We start from the raw sequence: 15,832 nt of genomic DNA, 5'->3' as shown, positions 1-15,832 counted from the left end.
AAAGAAACAGGGTCAGTACCAGAATCAGCCCTTTTGGAGAGAAGTTAAAAGTATGCTGTGACAGCTTTGATAAACTCAACAGCAAGAATACCTTTAAACTGGTAAAACCTTTTAACCGAGGTACAAAAAAATCTTCGACATTTCCCATCTCAACTGGGACCCTAAAATAAGTTACCATTGACACAGAGTTCAGATGGCAATTTTTATTTATTTATTTCACTCTAGGACATTGATTCAGGAAATCATATTAGTGACCTTTGATTATGTTTATGTTATTTTGTGAAGCCTGGCAGATTTTTCAGCTGATATAAAGCAGCAGAGAGTAGTACTGTGCTTTTGGAAGTTTGAATATCTTCTGCAGAAAAGTGTTGGTGAGCAACTATCCATCTTTGTACTCTTGTTCCTCTTATTTTTTTGCAGTGACAAGAGGGCTGCCAATTTAATCTACTACATTGAGCTATTGTGTGACACAGTATAGACATATATACATATATATACATCTTTATACATAATTGTGAATTTTAAGTTTAAAATAGACCTTCAGTTTGTGGAGCTGTGTCTCCATTTCTTGAAATAAATAAATAAATCTATTGAGACAAAAGTCCATAATGTGAATGATATCATCTTTCTGTCATGTCCTTTTAGTGACATGAGTGGCTAAAATAAAGTTTTGAAAAGCTACAGGTTTTGTTATCATACACAGAGCTCAAAAGAAAAAATAATTCCTCTTTAAACAATACATATGCTCATAAGTATTAAGAATAGCAAATAATAATTTGAACAATATATAAATTTTATTTAACACTTCTGTTTCATGTGTAAAAGTAATGGTCACTGTATTATGGTGAAGAAAAATATTTTAATATGTACAGGATATTTCATCAGCTGTTTAGTGATTTGTTCTTTTGGTATCTTATTGCTACTCTCCTTTACAAGAAATGTTATCTGTAACTCTAATATATCTATTAACAATTTCAAGATTTTTATAGCAGTAGGGATAGCAGACCATCAGTATGTTGTGCTGTATATATGTATGATGCAGCCATTAGAACAGATGACCGAGGGTCAGGATGCTCTGTTATGGATGTTCACTGAGTCCGTGCTAACTGCTGTACAACAATTTTCTGCTTTTTACTTTAAAAAATGGGGATATCACACTTACTAGTGGACTAGATTGAGGTCTTTGGAAAATGGGCAACATATAATTATGTAGGATACAATAAAAAATGCCTTAATATAGACAGCATACTCCAGAGTGGGTAAGTAAAACAGCCACCGCAATGTGATATGCAATGAAAAGCAGACTGCGCGGACTATGGCTGTCATTGTGGTAGTCTTCTCTTCCACTGTTTTGTCAGGTGGTCTCAGCCTTCCCTCTTCTGCGTAACTAGAAAGAAACATGATGTTACAGGAAGAGATTCACAACCATATACTGAAATTTGCAGATATTTTATTGTGGAGAATGACCAAAATGTCATATTCATGACCATTACAAGAGCTTGACTACTCTTTCAGATGAGTAGAGCTTTATTAGCCTTACAGAACTAATAGAGAAGGCTCTTTATCACAGGTGCCTTCTTTACTCTTGACTTCCTCTCTGTGTAGATCCATCATCATCATTTTCACTGTTACTGTCTACCTCACCTGCCTTTGTCATCCTTCAAACTGTTTTTGTCTGTGCTACTGACCTCTGTATAGACTTGTTACTTTTAGGTCAAATTTCATTTCCAGTACCCTACTGACTCCTTTATCCTAAAAGATTACAAAGACTTTCATGTTTATTCTTAGGGACTCTGTTCTCCTCCTCTGTGCATCCCAGCATTGCAATTTTCCTTAAGCAGATGTTGCAAACTATGACTTCTTAGCAATACAGTTAGACTTGGCTCTCTTCTCCCATGACAATAATTCAGTCCATTGTCTGTAAGTAATCTACAGTGGCTTAATGGAAATAAGATAAATTAATTGTAATTGTAAAAGTAATTACAAGGTGAGAATGCAAGATTATTCATCTGGGAACTAGAAAGAGTTGCTTCTTCCCACTCCTCCTCACCACACTTGAACAGAAGTTATAATACAGCTATTACTTGTGGGATTCCTGGGTATGTATGAAGGGTTGCCAAATCCAGTGAAGTTTAAGGCCCAGTGAAGTTTAAGGGGTTTCTCCTACCCAGTCTGTTTTTGATTCCAGTTCATAGGATCATTCAGTAGCCAGGCTTGCTGTGCCTTCCCAATATACACACTGCCACAGAACACACATGCCTGGCCACACAGATGGATGTAACATGCAGTGCCTTTGCTGGCACCTGCATAAGCACTGAAAGTATTCATGCAGGAATGAACAACACAGTCCAGACCTGTTCCCACTGTCCAGATGATCAGTTTGCTGGTGGACATTCACATATCTTCACTGTTCATAGTTGCTCCTACATTCACAAGTCCCTAGATCAGATGGGTCTGCCCAGGATCCACCTGCAAAACCATGTCCCATTTAACCCAGCTCCAGATTTAGGTCTTTCCAGATTCTGAGCTCCTCCAATTTACTGTGTAGTCCAGCCTGAAGTTTTCTAGTGAGTTACTTCCACCTACCTTCACACAGAGAGCAAGGTCACACAGAAAAGGGTTAGGAACAGGGCTCATGAAAGTAGTATGGACTGCAATGATCATGTGCAGAGCTCAGCCAGACAAGAAGGGTTTTAAGCCTTTTTCTGACTTGGTTCCTCTCCTAAACATCCTGTATTAAGTTTCACACATTCCCATAAGCCCCTTCAAGACACTCAGAATAAGTTTGCTTTCCTGACACCCATGATACTTTTGTTTACCATCCCCAACCCTTGTTATCAGTTAGGAAAAGCTGAGTGAACCTTTCCAAGACCTTTAGTGATTCATTCAGTTGTGTTTCACTAATAATCAACCCAGGAGATCTGATCTTTACTATTGTCTCTGTTATCTCTTGCCCTTAGGGTCTGTGTGCCTTGGTGGGATTTATTACTTTCTGTCTCCTTTTGTTTTTATGCAGGATAGCCATTAACCAGATATTCTCAGGAAATATCCTTACATTACAGTAAGGTATCTACAATTCACATAGCTTTTATGTTCTCCATATCCTTGCAGTATTTATTAATATTCTCCAATGTTTGGGCAACTAGAGCTCAACTGCTAAAGAAAATTGATCCATAACCAGAAAATAAAGCCACTCCTCTTTCTTTGGGACATTTATTAAAAAGATTCTGAGGATAGCAACATGCAGTATTCTAAGCAATACAATGTACATTTTGCAGACTCTGAAGAGAGCAGCAACTACAGAAATAGATTTTGATTTTTACATGGTATTTTACTGGTAGAAGACATGCACTGATATTAAAAGAAAAACAGCTCTTAAAAGAAAACAGCTCTATTAAAAGAAAAAAGAAAAACAGGTAACAACAAATAACTAGCCATTTGCATTATATCATAACTTAACATGAATAATCAAGACAGACATCAGTACTATGTGCTTTTAAAATACCCCATAATCTTTAAAGCCTTTGAAGTTGTTTTGGCAGCTTTTCTACAATAGAAACCAAGAGAGTAAAGAGTGTTCTGCACAGAGATCTGAGTATTCAAGAAAAAAAAAAAATCAAAACCAGAATATTTTAGCTGCAACACTCTGTTTCCCAGAGTATCTTCTTTAGCTGTTTCTTGGCAATTTCACTGCTGTAGTACCTTATGTGAGAAGTTGCACATAAGACTTCATTTCACATCATGTTCTTCAGCTGTGAAACTGAAATTATTGAAAAGCTCAGTTTTCACTTTTTTTTTTTTTTTCTACAAGAAGAGAATACTTGATGAACACACACCATTATGTGAAGGGGAAAAAAAAAAAAAAAAAAAAAAAAAAAAAAATTAGAACAATTTTGTCTCAATCTTGAGTGAAAATTTTTGACCTGCTCTAGAAAGTCAGGTCACTATTTGTCAAGATGTTCCATTCCTTCCCTGAATCAGTTTGCTCTTTCCTTTGTGTCTTTGTGTGACACAGACCTAAGCTGTTCCCTTACTGTGAGGCAATCATAATTTTGATTGAACCATGGTTTTGGGGGACTGGAGCTCAAAGTGCTAAAAATTTGAGAGATCAAGATATCCATCAGGTCTACTTGAGTCTGGAGACAACATTTTAGAATGTATGTTTCTCTCACATATTTTCAAAATCCAGCTAATTATTATTGTCCTGATAGCTATTCTGACACCTTCTGGGATCATTTTTCCATAGAGTAGATCTCATCCTTTTCCCTGCATGTTTAAATTCAAGTAAATATTGCAAATTAGGTCTTATTTTGCTTAAAATATTCAGTTTCAACCTGCAGTTGATAGTGCATTTTCTCAGACTTTCCTGGTATATGTAGAACAGTACTAGATAGCAGGTGTACATCATAGCCACATGGATGGGTTAGAAGTGTTCTGTCTTTCAGTAGCAATCCTCTGAGAGTAGCCTTTTCATGCTCACATTGTTTATCTCTTCCCATAGGACTCATTTCTAACAGGTTGCTTTTCACCTTTTACTTGCACAACTGCACACTGCATTTTTCACTGCTAAACTTGTTGTTTTGTCAGGTTATTTCTGCAATTTGTCAAAGTCATTTTGAATTGTAACGTTATGTTTCAACATACTAGCATCCTCACCTGGTTTTCCATCATCTGTGCATTTAATAAGCTTGCTTTCTATATCAGTATCAAATTCATTAATGACAAGGTTTAAGTAAAAATGGATTCTGATCAGACCTCTTCTACTGTGGGCAGTTAATTCATTGATAGCTATCCTTCTGATAATGGTTTTCCAACAAGATTTACACCTACACTGTTGGAGATTTTATCCAGATTGTTCTATAATAAATTACATTTAGATCACATCTCCCTAACCTGCTTATCAGAGTATCATGCAGGACATCATTAGAAGTTATATTAGTGTCATGATATGAAATATGTTTCTACTGTTCCTGTTTTTCCATTCTATCCACAAGTCTCATTACCTCTCTGCAGAATAAAATTATATTGAGTTGACATGTTTAATTTTTTTACAAATCCACATTAGCTGCTATTAATCTTGTAATCTTTCAGTATCTTCACTACTTGAAAACGGTTTATTTATTTGTATCAATGTTACTTCATATGTTCACAATGAAGCCAAATAATGTGCAAAATCCCCATGCTCTTGTGCTTTATCATTCTTAGGGTTAGTCTGCATTTAGGCTGCCTCTTTTCTCTATGAATTTTCAAAAATAAGAGCTAGTGACTGTGTTTATTTCAGCCAGTTTCATAAGTATTTTTAGAAGGAAAATTATTGTGGGCAGCTGATCACAAAACAATTACCTTGTCTACATACATGTACATTCACACTTGTTTTCTTGTTGCTCTAGGCTGAGATCTTTTCCCACTATTGTGAATTGATCTATCATGCTAGTCCAATACTAGTGGATGGAGAATTTGCGGGAGGCAAGATTCAAAAAGGGCAAGAAGCACATGGGTTTTCCTAGATCATGGTAATTTTCTCCTCTTTTAGATAACAAGCTACTATTTTTTCTACTCTGCTAGCATGCTATGCATTTGTTATTGTAATATGTCTTTATTTTCATGGGGTTTATGCCTTGGTCATTTGTTTCCACATCCTTGCCTTTGTTATTCTGCATTCATCCTTAGCAATCTAATTCAGTCTTCACTTCCTGGATTCTTCTTTTATTTGAAGTAACTGAAGAATTCATTAGTTGAATCAATTGCTTCTTATCCTTCCTCTTCAGTACACCGTAAGACTGTGTGAAAATATGACTCTGGCTTAAAAGTCAGAGTAATTTGAAATCCTTTTGGAATAGGTGAACCTAAACAAAAGTACAAAAGATGGATTAAAAAATAAATAAATCAGAAGCATACACATAGCTACTAAAATAGAGTTAGTTGGCTTTTTCTTAATCAGCCATACATCTTATTTACATAGCATGCAGATTCACTAGAATTTTTTGGGTTTATCAATTAAATATTTTAATATTAATAAAATAAACTTGTATAGGAGAGAGCTAACCCATTTTTTGTCTATTATCTCTTTTTAGAAAGGCTTTTTTATAACCCTACAACTAGTTCATTAATTCTGTTTTGCAAACAGTGCTAATACTAGTCAATTATACTAGCTAGCATTTGACAAGACCTAGAAACACCTCACAGATTACCAACAGAGTCACTACATGAGCAGCAGTTTGCAGATACGAACAATGCTGACATTTCCATTTGTAAGTGTTTCTGACTGTTTTTGTTTTGGTTACTTACACACACATGCACACAAGCAGGAGTCATCAGCTCATCATAGCTGGAAAGTTGACTCAGTCTGGCAACTGATGCATCTACAGCAGATCAGCTGTTCTCTTATTAGAAGCTGTCACTGCAGCCTATACAAATTATTATAATTAACATTGCAGAATTCAGTTTTGCTGGACAACAGTGGATTCCCCTATGCTGAAAGTATTAAATAGTCCCAGTGTTTACACAGTAAATGACATCTGGCAAGGCACAGAATCTTGGGCCTTTGTCATTTATAATATATTCTATTAATTTTGGAAAAACATTGCTTTTCCCTCCACAAAACCAAAACAACAACAAAATCTAGGAAATAACATACAAGGTAAGGGAAATGAAAGATCTTAAGTTTATGCTTTCCTACATGCATGAAGGCATGTCTCGATCATGTCTCAGGTTGTGTAGAATTGACACATTTTATCTGAGAAGAAAGGCTTCCAGGACACAAATGACCTCCCATTTTTTCTGTGATGTGGTCAGGTGAGAGGATTCATACCTCCTTGTCCTGAGCTCCACGCTGAAATTGCAATAATACTACACCATTTGGTTAGATCCAACAATTTTTTACTATATCTTTAGTCTCAAGGTCTGTAATAGCATTCTTGTCCTGTTGGCCTCACCTGAGTTATTTGTGTGAACTTCCTTACTGTTTCAGGAGAACATGTCAGTGCACAAAGCAGCTCTCTATCAAGCTCTAGACCACTCTTCATGAAGCTTTCTTCATGCTCAGAAGAACACGAAGAAACCTTATATTACTGGAATTTTAATATGTATTTCAAATTTGCAAAGCTTAGCTTTATATAGCATCCAGAAGCATTGTCTAAGAGTAAAAAAGGACAGATTTAATTTCTAATGTTTCTTAGTTATACACTCGAACTTGCAGAGAAAACTAACCACTAGCTACTCACTGGTCTGCCTTCAGGAAATTCAGCAGAAGTGGTGCTCCTGGGTTTTTGTAGTGGCTATGTTGTCTGCCATATTGTATTCCAGTCTCTGTTAGGTTCATGTGGCAAGGCTTTGGTAGCAAGGGGCTAAAGGGGTGGTTTCTGAGAGCAGAGCCCAGCAGCTGCCCCATGTCAGATCAGAGCCAGCTTCAGCCAGCTCCAAAAGGGACCTGATACTGGCCATGGCCTAGTCAGGGAGCTATGCTGCCTGGGCTTCTGGGAGAGCAGACAGAAGAAAGGAAAAAAATCTGCGATGCTACAGATGCTGGGAGAGAGGAGTGAGAATCAGCCCTGCAGCCCCCCCAGGTGAGTGCAGCAGGAGGGCAGGGTCGCTCCAGGCAGGCAGCAGCAGTTCCCCTGTGGGCTGTGCAGGGAGAGGCCCCTGGTGGAGCAGGCTGTACCCCTGCAGACCATGGGTCCCCCATGGAGCAGATCTCCATGCTGCAGCCCCCCCGTGGGTGGAGGAGCCCCCGGTGGAGCAGGTGGATGTGGCCTGGAGGAGGCTGCAGCCCATGGAGAGCCCCCGCAGGAGCAGGCCCCAGGCCGGAGCTGCAGCCCGTGGAGAGGAGCCCACGCAGGAGCAGGAGGTCTGGTGGGAGCTGCCGCCCAGCTGTGGGGGACCCGTGCTGGAGCAGTTTGCTCCTGGGGGATGGATGGATGGACCCCGTGGGACGGAGCCGTGTGGGAGCAGTGCTTGAGGAGCTGCTGCCTGTGGGCAGCCCGTGTGGGATCAGCTGGGGAAGGACGGCATGCCGTGGGAGGGACCCCACGGGGAGCAGGGGCAGGGAGGGACCGAGAAGGAGCAGCGGAGACAAAGCTTCAGGGACTGACCGCAGCCCTCAGTCCCCTGTTTCCCTGCGCTGCTCAGGAGGAGGAGGTGGAAGAGGGCAGATGGGGAGAAGACGTTTTGGGTTTCTTTCCTTTGTTTCTCACGTGTCTAGTTTGTTGGTAGTAGGCAATAACTCTTACTATCTCCCTATGCTGAGTCTGCTTTGCCCGTCACGATAATTGTTGAGCTATCTCCCCATCCTTATCTCAGCCCTTGAGCCCTTTGCATCGTATTTTCTCCCCCTTTCCCTTTGAGGAGGGGGAGTGAGAGAGCGGCCGTGGTGGAACTCGGCTGCCCACCCGATTCAGACCACCGCAGTTGCAAAGGACTGGAAAAGTGTTCCGAAGAAACAAGATGTTTAACAAGGAAGTGCATAGTTTCCTTATTAAGGCTTCCTGGATAATTGGGGTTATTTCATATGCCCAGCTCGGAGGAAGAGAATTGTTGATTTCACCTTCTTTTTTCTTACACGGAAATAAAAGGTGAACTGCTCTACAAGTACGGGCAACGTATCAGAATCAAGCTCTTTTTGTCTGTAATCCCTTCTCAAGGAAAAGATTGATCACACACCTTCCACAGATGTAGGGGAGCAGGGAATAATGTTTGAACTACTCTAATTAAAGTCAGTTTGGGCATAGTGGTACTTCTCTAGCTGTTTCTGAGACATACGCATTAGCAACAGAGAGTGTTGTGCCGTCATTGTGAGGCGCCTGTGGTGATGACTTCAGAAACAGAACTGAATTATGTCACCACAGCACTTTGGGAGCAGCTGCCTCTGTGCACGTTTAGCTGGGAGGGAAGAGAAGGGTGCTGGATGTGATGAAACCATGTGAGGATTTGTGGATCTCACCTTGAGGTGCACAGAGACGGCCCATGCCCTTCTGTAAGTGTTTTGATGCTTGCCTGAGGAAAACAATGCGGTTTTGTTGTGAATGCTTCATTTTAGTATTCTGTAGTTTGTGTCAAGTCCTTACAGAAGCATCAAGTTTGGTACTTTGCTCAATGATGGAGCTGCACAGAGCGAGAACAGACCCAATGTACGGGTGAGGGCCTCTGCACGTTCTCTTCTTCCTACAGACGATCAACAAATAAGGGTAGACAGAGAAGAGTGTGCTGTGGTCCTCCCATAGACCGCAAGTACTAAAGCATAAACAAGAGGCTTAAGAGTACCCCTGTCACGTTCAAATTCAGGACAGCAATGGACTTCATCACAGGGGCTGGCCTGACGACTAGTGTCTCAGGCTGTGGTGTATGAAGATGCACTCCATCTGCTTTCAGGGTAGCAATCGCAGTGGGCAAGCTGCCTGACATTAACATTTTTCATTTCATTTTTCACCAGAGTTTTGCTGGTTTCCCACGATTCATTCTTGGTCTAGGAAAAAAAAAAAAAAAAAAAGTGAATTCGGATCAAAATAAAAGGATTTCCTTTCCATTAGTTACGTGTTCTTAACTTGACAGATTTGATTATCGACTCAGAAGGCAAATATCTGGCCAGACTGCAAGACCTGTGCTCGCAGCATGGGACAGCTCTCGTAAAGGTGATTCAGGGTAGCTTCTGGAAAACAAGACATCAGATCTCCAAAACAGCTTTCTTTGTGCTAATGTAGGAAGGGCGAGCAAGAGTAAAGGTAAGAGTCCAGATACCGTAAGAAGCGGAAGGTGTGAAGGAAACTTCCTTCTGGCTGATACAGCTCCATATCTAGTTGTCAAGTATGAAGAGAGCAGTGCTAAGTTTCTTGGGGAGAGGAAAACAAAGAGACTGGGAGATTGTACAAAGAAAAAAATGGGATTAGCTATTTCAGGAAATCATAGTAACTGGAAATAGAGATTGGAAGAGTGCTTTAAGCCAAGACAGAAACTTTTTAAAACTAAAACCTAGCAGTTGGGTGAACCAAGAAATGAATACATTTTGATTATGCAGTTGTGTCCAGCGTTATCTTGGGAAATATGGTTTCCACATAAATGTATCTGGGGCTTGAAGTTTTCCTAACGCCCTTCTCTGTGTATTCCCTACTGTTTGGTAAGCGCTGAGGTCACACTGCAGACAGCAGCACGTCCTCTCCCCACTACTTAGCTGTCTGGTTTCACAACATGTCTAGGAACAGAATGGCTTGGACACAACTGCGCCTATGACCGAGTTCATTCAAGCTGGTGGACAAGGTAAAAGCGCTGGAAAAGAAAATGGGTGGGTGGGTGGGATGGATGGACATACAATATGATCACTTTAATCTCATTTCTCTAAGAACCCTTGCTGAGAAAACAAAACAAAACAGAACGGAACAGAACAAATGAAGCAAGCAGCTCGCTTGCTGGAGACATTGTCTGGGAAACAGTGAAAACACTTGCAGACAAAAAACATACCAAAGGACTAACTCTTTGAGCTTAATTCTACTCCAACAGCATAACCTCAAACTCCTGTTTCTGTTCGTAACAGGCTGGTACAGTAACATGTCACATTTGATGACTTTGCAGCATAGATGTCAGGAATGCAGCTTGGGATCACCTCCTTCTACTTAGAGTTCAGTTTGAAGGGATGAGCAAGTAATTTTTCTTGGGTTGACGGAAATCTAAAGTCTGTTTTCTAACACTCTTACAGACACTTCTCTGTCCATCGGCCTGTCCTGCCAACTCTGGTGTGAGTGTGAAGTTGTGGCAAGAGGGATTTCCCAGTCCTATTTGACCTGGTGGACACCAGCTTTCCTAGGAAATTGCTGATGTTGCTGAGGAGGCAGCAGTATCAAAGCCCTTGTTGATGAAGGTACAACAAGCTGGGGAGGCTTTGGCATTTCTGCACAATGCTGCTCCCTGATTGTCACTCAAGACTCAGATGCTGAAAGAAGCAAAGCAAGCTAGAGGAAAACTGTAAGTCCTGGTAATTTTCTTTCTTTTTATTTTTTCATTCTTCACTTGTAAGAAAATCTAAGTCTTTAAACCGTTTGTTTGAAAACACAGCTTAATGGAAATGCTCATGGGTGTGCTCCTTCACCTTGTTTGGAACCTGCTTAACCTCGCTTCAGCTATAGGACACCTATGCTCGAATTTATGCTTCCCATGATAAAGCGGTGTTCTTTCGGTATTCTCTTCTGTGATGGTTGCAGGTGAGGTTGAAAAGAGTTGTCAGTACGATTCTTCGTTTCCTTTGCAGTATCCAAAACTCCGTATTACAGCGGATCTTCTCCTCTGATCTGAAAAGCTTCACAGGCCAAAAGAGAATTGAGATGATGAAGGAAATAGAGAATGCTGACCAGTATTTCCAATTACCACCCGTAAGTTTTGTGAAAGAATCCGGTGCATTTCTGTAGTGGTAGAAAGTTAGTAAAATCATGATCGTGCACTTGAAGGCAAGCAACGCTATAAAAATGAAGAATGCAAGGCCCTGGTTAAGGACAATCTTCAGGCTGCTTCTAGATCAACAGCTCATTTGGTTCTTCCACAACCTCATCTCCACTTGCTTAGAAGTTGTGAAGGTCGGAAGCACACTCCGTCTTTTTCATCCCCTCTGTGTATCTTTTCCCTGACAGCAACTTCTGTCTTGGCTCTTCACATCCAGCCAGAGCAGTTTCTTTGCCTCCGCAACCTGCAGGCTGTCCTCTCGTGTGTACCTCTGGTGGACTGAGGGTAATGCTTGTAACGCACACAGATGCTGTATTCACTAGGACTTTTAGAAAAGAGAGCAAGAAGCTAACCTGCGCAGCAGTTTCTTAGGTTTCTGTATATCTATCCATCTATCTCTCTGCGTATAGATTTCATTACTTATTTACTTGTTTAAAGATCCTTTAAATACAGTAGATACTTTAAGAAAGCTTACTTGTTCTTCTCCTTTACTTGCTTTTAACGTTTACTTTTCTAACCAATCCTTAATGTTACAACATTGGATTTATTTAGTTCTCAGTCCTTAGAAGTTCTCAGAGCACATCAGGGATTTCTCTATTTCTCAATCTTTCCATCTGCATTGAGACCTCTTATCTGAATTTAGGTATTAGGTGAAGAAGAACACTGAAACCAGCTGAAGCCGTATTGGACACATGCTTCTGCTAGGAAGTAATTCAGAGTGATTCCACGGTGTACTTTAGACAGGTTTGCTCTGGTCCTCTGGACTCAGCATCCCCAAGGGATATTTCAAAGCTCTCTGAAGGACCTGTCATTATCTCTGACACTGCAGCCTCCATTAGGAACGGCTACATATTCCTTGCCCTTGTGGAAAGGAACTACTCAGTTAGCTCTTTCTAACCCAAATCTCTTTGTTGTCTTCTATTGACAGATACCACCCGGCTAGCCAAGCTAAACCATTGAAAAGGGAAGGAGTGGGACTACTTCAAAACGCTGCTGCTGCTTCTAAGCAGAACTGCGCTGTAGGTGGGGACACAGCAAGAGGACACGTCCAGGCCACGGTGGAACTGAAAGGCACCTGTCTGAGCCACAGAACGAAGTCAGCGATTCCCAGTTGGAGACTGTTGCTCACCTCCTGACACAGCAGCTGGAGCGCTTCTGGTTGCTGCTGATGGGTTCCCGTGAATCAGCCAGGGATAGGAGCTACGAGAACGGCTGAAGCGATTTGAAGCTACCTGAAAGAAAGAAGAGAGGAGAGAAGAAGACAAGAGGGGAGGGAAGGGGAGGGAATAAAGGGAAGGGAGGGGAGGGGAGGGGATTGGAGGGGATTGGAGGGGAGGGGAGGGGAGGGGATTGGAGGGAGGGGAGGGGATTGGAGGGAGGGGAGGGGAGGGGAGGGGATTGGAGGGAGGGGAGGGGAGGAGATTGGAGGGGAGGGGATTGGAGGGGAGGGGAGGGGAGAGGGAGATAGTGTAGGGGAGGTTAGGGGAGGGTAGGATAGGGTAGTGTAGCATAGCGTAGTGTAGCATAGCGTAGTGTAGCGTAGCGTAGCGTAGTAGATGGGAGGGGAGCGTAGGAGAGTATAGGGTAGTGTAGGGGAGCAGAATTTAGGGGAGTGTAGGGTAGGATAGGGGAGGGGAGCGTACGGGAGCATAGGGGAGGGGAGCATAGGGTAATGTAGGGTAGTGTAGCGAAGGGGAGTGTAGGGTAGTATAGGGGAGGGGATTATAGGGGTGTGCAGGGTAGTATAGGGGAGGGGAGTGTAGGGTAGTATAGGGGAGGGGAGTGTAGGGGTGTGTAGGGTAGTATAGGGGAGGGGAGTGTAACAGAGTGTAGGGACAGGGAGCATAGGGGAGGGGAGCATAGGGTAATGTAGGGTAGTGTAGCGAAGGGGAGTGTAAGGTAGTATAGGGGAGGGGATTATAGGGGTGTGTAGGGTAGTATAGGGGAGGGGAGTGTAGGGGAGTGTAGGGTAGTATAGGGGAGGGGAGTGTAACAGAATGTAGGGACAGGGAGCATAGGGGAGGGGAGTGGAGGGAAGGGAAAAGAGGGGATGGGAGGGGTGGGGAGTGCTACCATAAATAAAATTGCCAAATACATGACATTTTGGATCTGGAGCTAAATATTTGTGTTGCTGAAGGGACGCAAGACACAGACTCCTGATGGCTCTCGAACAGGAGGCGTTTATTGCCCTTTTTCACTACTACATGTCCTCTCCCCGTAGCCCCACGTGCTGTCCACGCGCCCAAATCCCAGTTGGTCAGAGACCCTCAGACACGCGCCTGGAGCCAGCCAGCAATTGCCCACTGCCCAAAGGTCCTCTTTAACACTGTAGCCAATTCTTGATCTCAGCCTTGCTCAAGGTTTTGTTTCTACCGCTTGCTTCCTCATTACCTCTAATTCAGGGACCTGCGAAACAGCGCGAAGCCACCTGAAAATTCCCTCCCCACGCGTTGCCATTCATTCCACAACCTGATTTATCACTGCCATCCACGCATTGCACAGTGCCATGAAAGGTTTGGCGTGCACAGAGGTGGCTGAGGATTTTCAGAAATAACTTTCCTTAAGAACTGCATCAAGACTTTTGCTGGAAGGCAAAAGATCGGGTGATTGATTAACATAGGGATGGCAGCTGAGCAAGGGAAGCATTTTCAAAACTTCCAAATATTTCCTGTCTACAGAACTACAACTCCTCTGCTGTCTGGTTAGGAGTTTCTGTCACCTGCTTAGGAAGCAGAAGCAGTAAAATGGGATTTAGAGGATCCAGCTGAAGCGTCAGTGCAAGTTAGAGGAAACCATCAATGTACGGGGTTTGAAGAGAGTTTGACCGGTTTTCCAAGGAACATGTACTAGTGCTGCATATATATGTATATAAATATCGATACACCTGGCTTGTATCAGACATAGAGTGGCCATCAGGACTAGGGAAGCGGTTGTCCCTCTGTGCTCGGCTCTGGTGAGGCCGCGCCTCGAGCACTGTGTTCAGCGAAGACCTCGAGGTGCTGGAGCGTGTCCGGAGAAGGGCTCTGAAGCTTGTTAAGGGTTTAGAGAACAAGTCTGGTGAGGAGCGGCTGAGGGAGCTGGGGTCGTTCAGCCTGGAGAAAAGGAGGCTCAGGGAGACCTTCCTGTGCTCTACAGTAAGCTTAAAGGAGGCTCCAGAGAGGTGGGGATCGTTCTCTTCTCCCAAGCCCCAAGTGACAAGACAAGAACAAAAACCCTTAAGTTGTACCAGGGGAGGTTTCAGTTGGTTATTACGAAAAATTTCTTCACCAAAAGACTTGCTCTGGTGGGTTTACGTGGAAAGGTTTTGGTAGCAGGGGGACTGCAGGGATGGCCTCTGTGAGCAGAGCCCAGCAGCTGCCCCATGTTAGATAAGGGCTCCACTGCTTGCCAGAGCCAAGCCAAGAAACTATGTCGTTTGTTCCTCTGTGAGAGCATATTTAAGAAAGGAGAAAAAAAAATAACAAAAAAAAGCTGCTTCACAGGGAGAAAGAGAGGAGAAGCAGCCCTGCAGCCCCCCCAGGTGAGTGCAGCAGGAGGGCAGGGTCGCTCCAGGCAGGCAGCAGCAGTTCCCCTGTGGGCTGTGCAGGGAGAGGACCCCGGTGGAGCAGGCTGTCCCCCTGCAGCCCATGGGTCCCCCATGGAGCAGATCTCCATGCTGCAGCCCCCCCGTGGGTGGAGGAGCCCCCGGTGGAGCAGGTGGATGTGGCCTGGAGGAGGCTGCAGCCCATGGAGAGCCCCCGCAGGAGCAGGCCCCAGGCCAGAGCTGCAGCCCGTGGAGAGGAGCCCACGCAGGAGCAGGAGGTCTGGTGGGAGCTGCCGCCCAGCTGTGGGGGACCCGTGCTGGAGCAGTTTGCTCCTGGGGGATGGATGGATGGACCCCATGGGACGGAGCCGTGTGGGAGTAGTGCTTGAGGAGCTGCTGCCTGTGGGCATCCCCCGCAGGCTCAGTTCGGGAAGGACGGCATCCCATGGGAGGGACCCCATGGGGAGCAGGGGCAGAGAGTGACTGTGAAGGCAGAGCAGAGATGAAGCGTCAGGGACTGACCGCAGCCCCCATTCCCTGTTCTACTCCACTGCTCAGGGGAAGGATGGATGGAGGAAAGGTTATTTTTTGTTGTTGTTTGCTCTTAGTTTCTCCCTTCCTTAGTTTGCTAGCAACAGGGAATAAATTATATTACTCTCCCTACAGTGAGTTTGTTTTGGCTGTGATAGTAACTGGTGACCAATCTCCCTGTCTCCCAGGCCTTTTACTTTTCTTTTTTCTTTCTTTTTTTTTTTTTTTTTTTTGGAAGGGGAATGAAGGAGCAGTGTATTGCTTGATATTATTTGGCTATCAGGGTGAAACCACCACAATCAGGAAACAAAGCAAAACAAATTAAAAAAAAAAAAAAGAAAGAAAAAAGAAAACTTT

Source organism: Aythya fuligula, chromosome 2, assembly GCF_009819795.1.
Source record: "Aythya fuligula isolate bAytFul2 chromosome 2, bAytFul2.pri, whole genome shotgun sequence".
NCBI lineage: Eukaryota > Metazoa > Chordata > Aves > Anseriformes > Anatidae > Aythya > Aythya fuligula.
Note: the sequence above shows the minus strand (reverse complement) of the source record.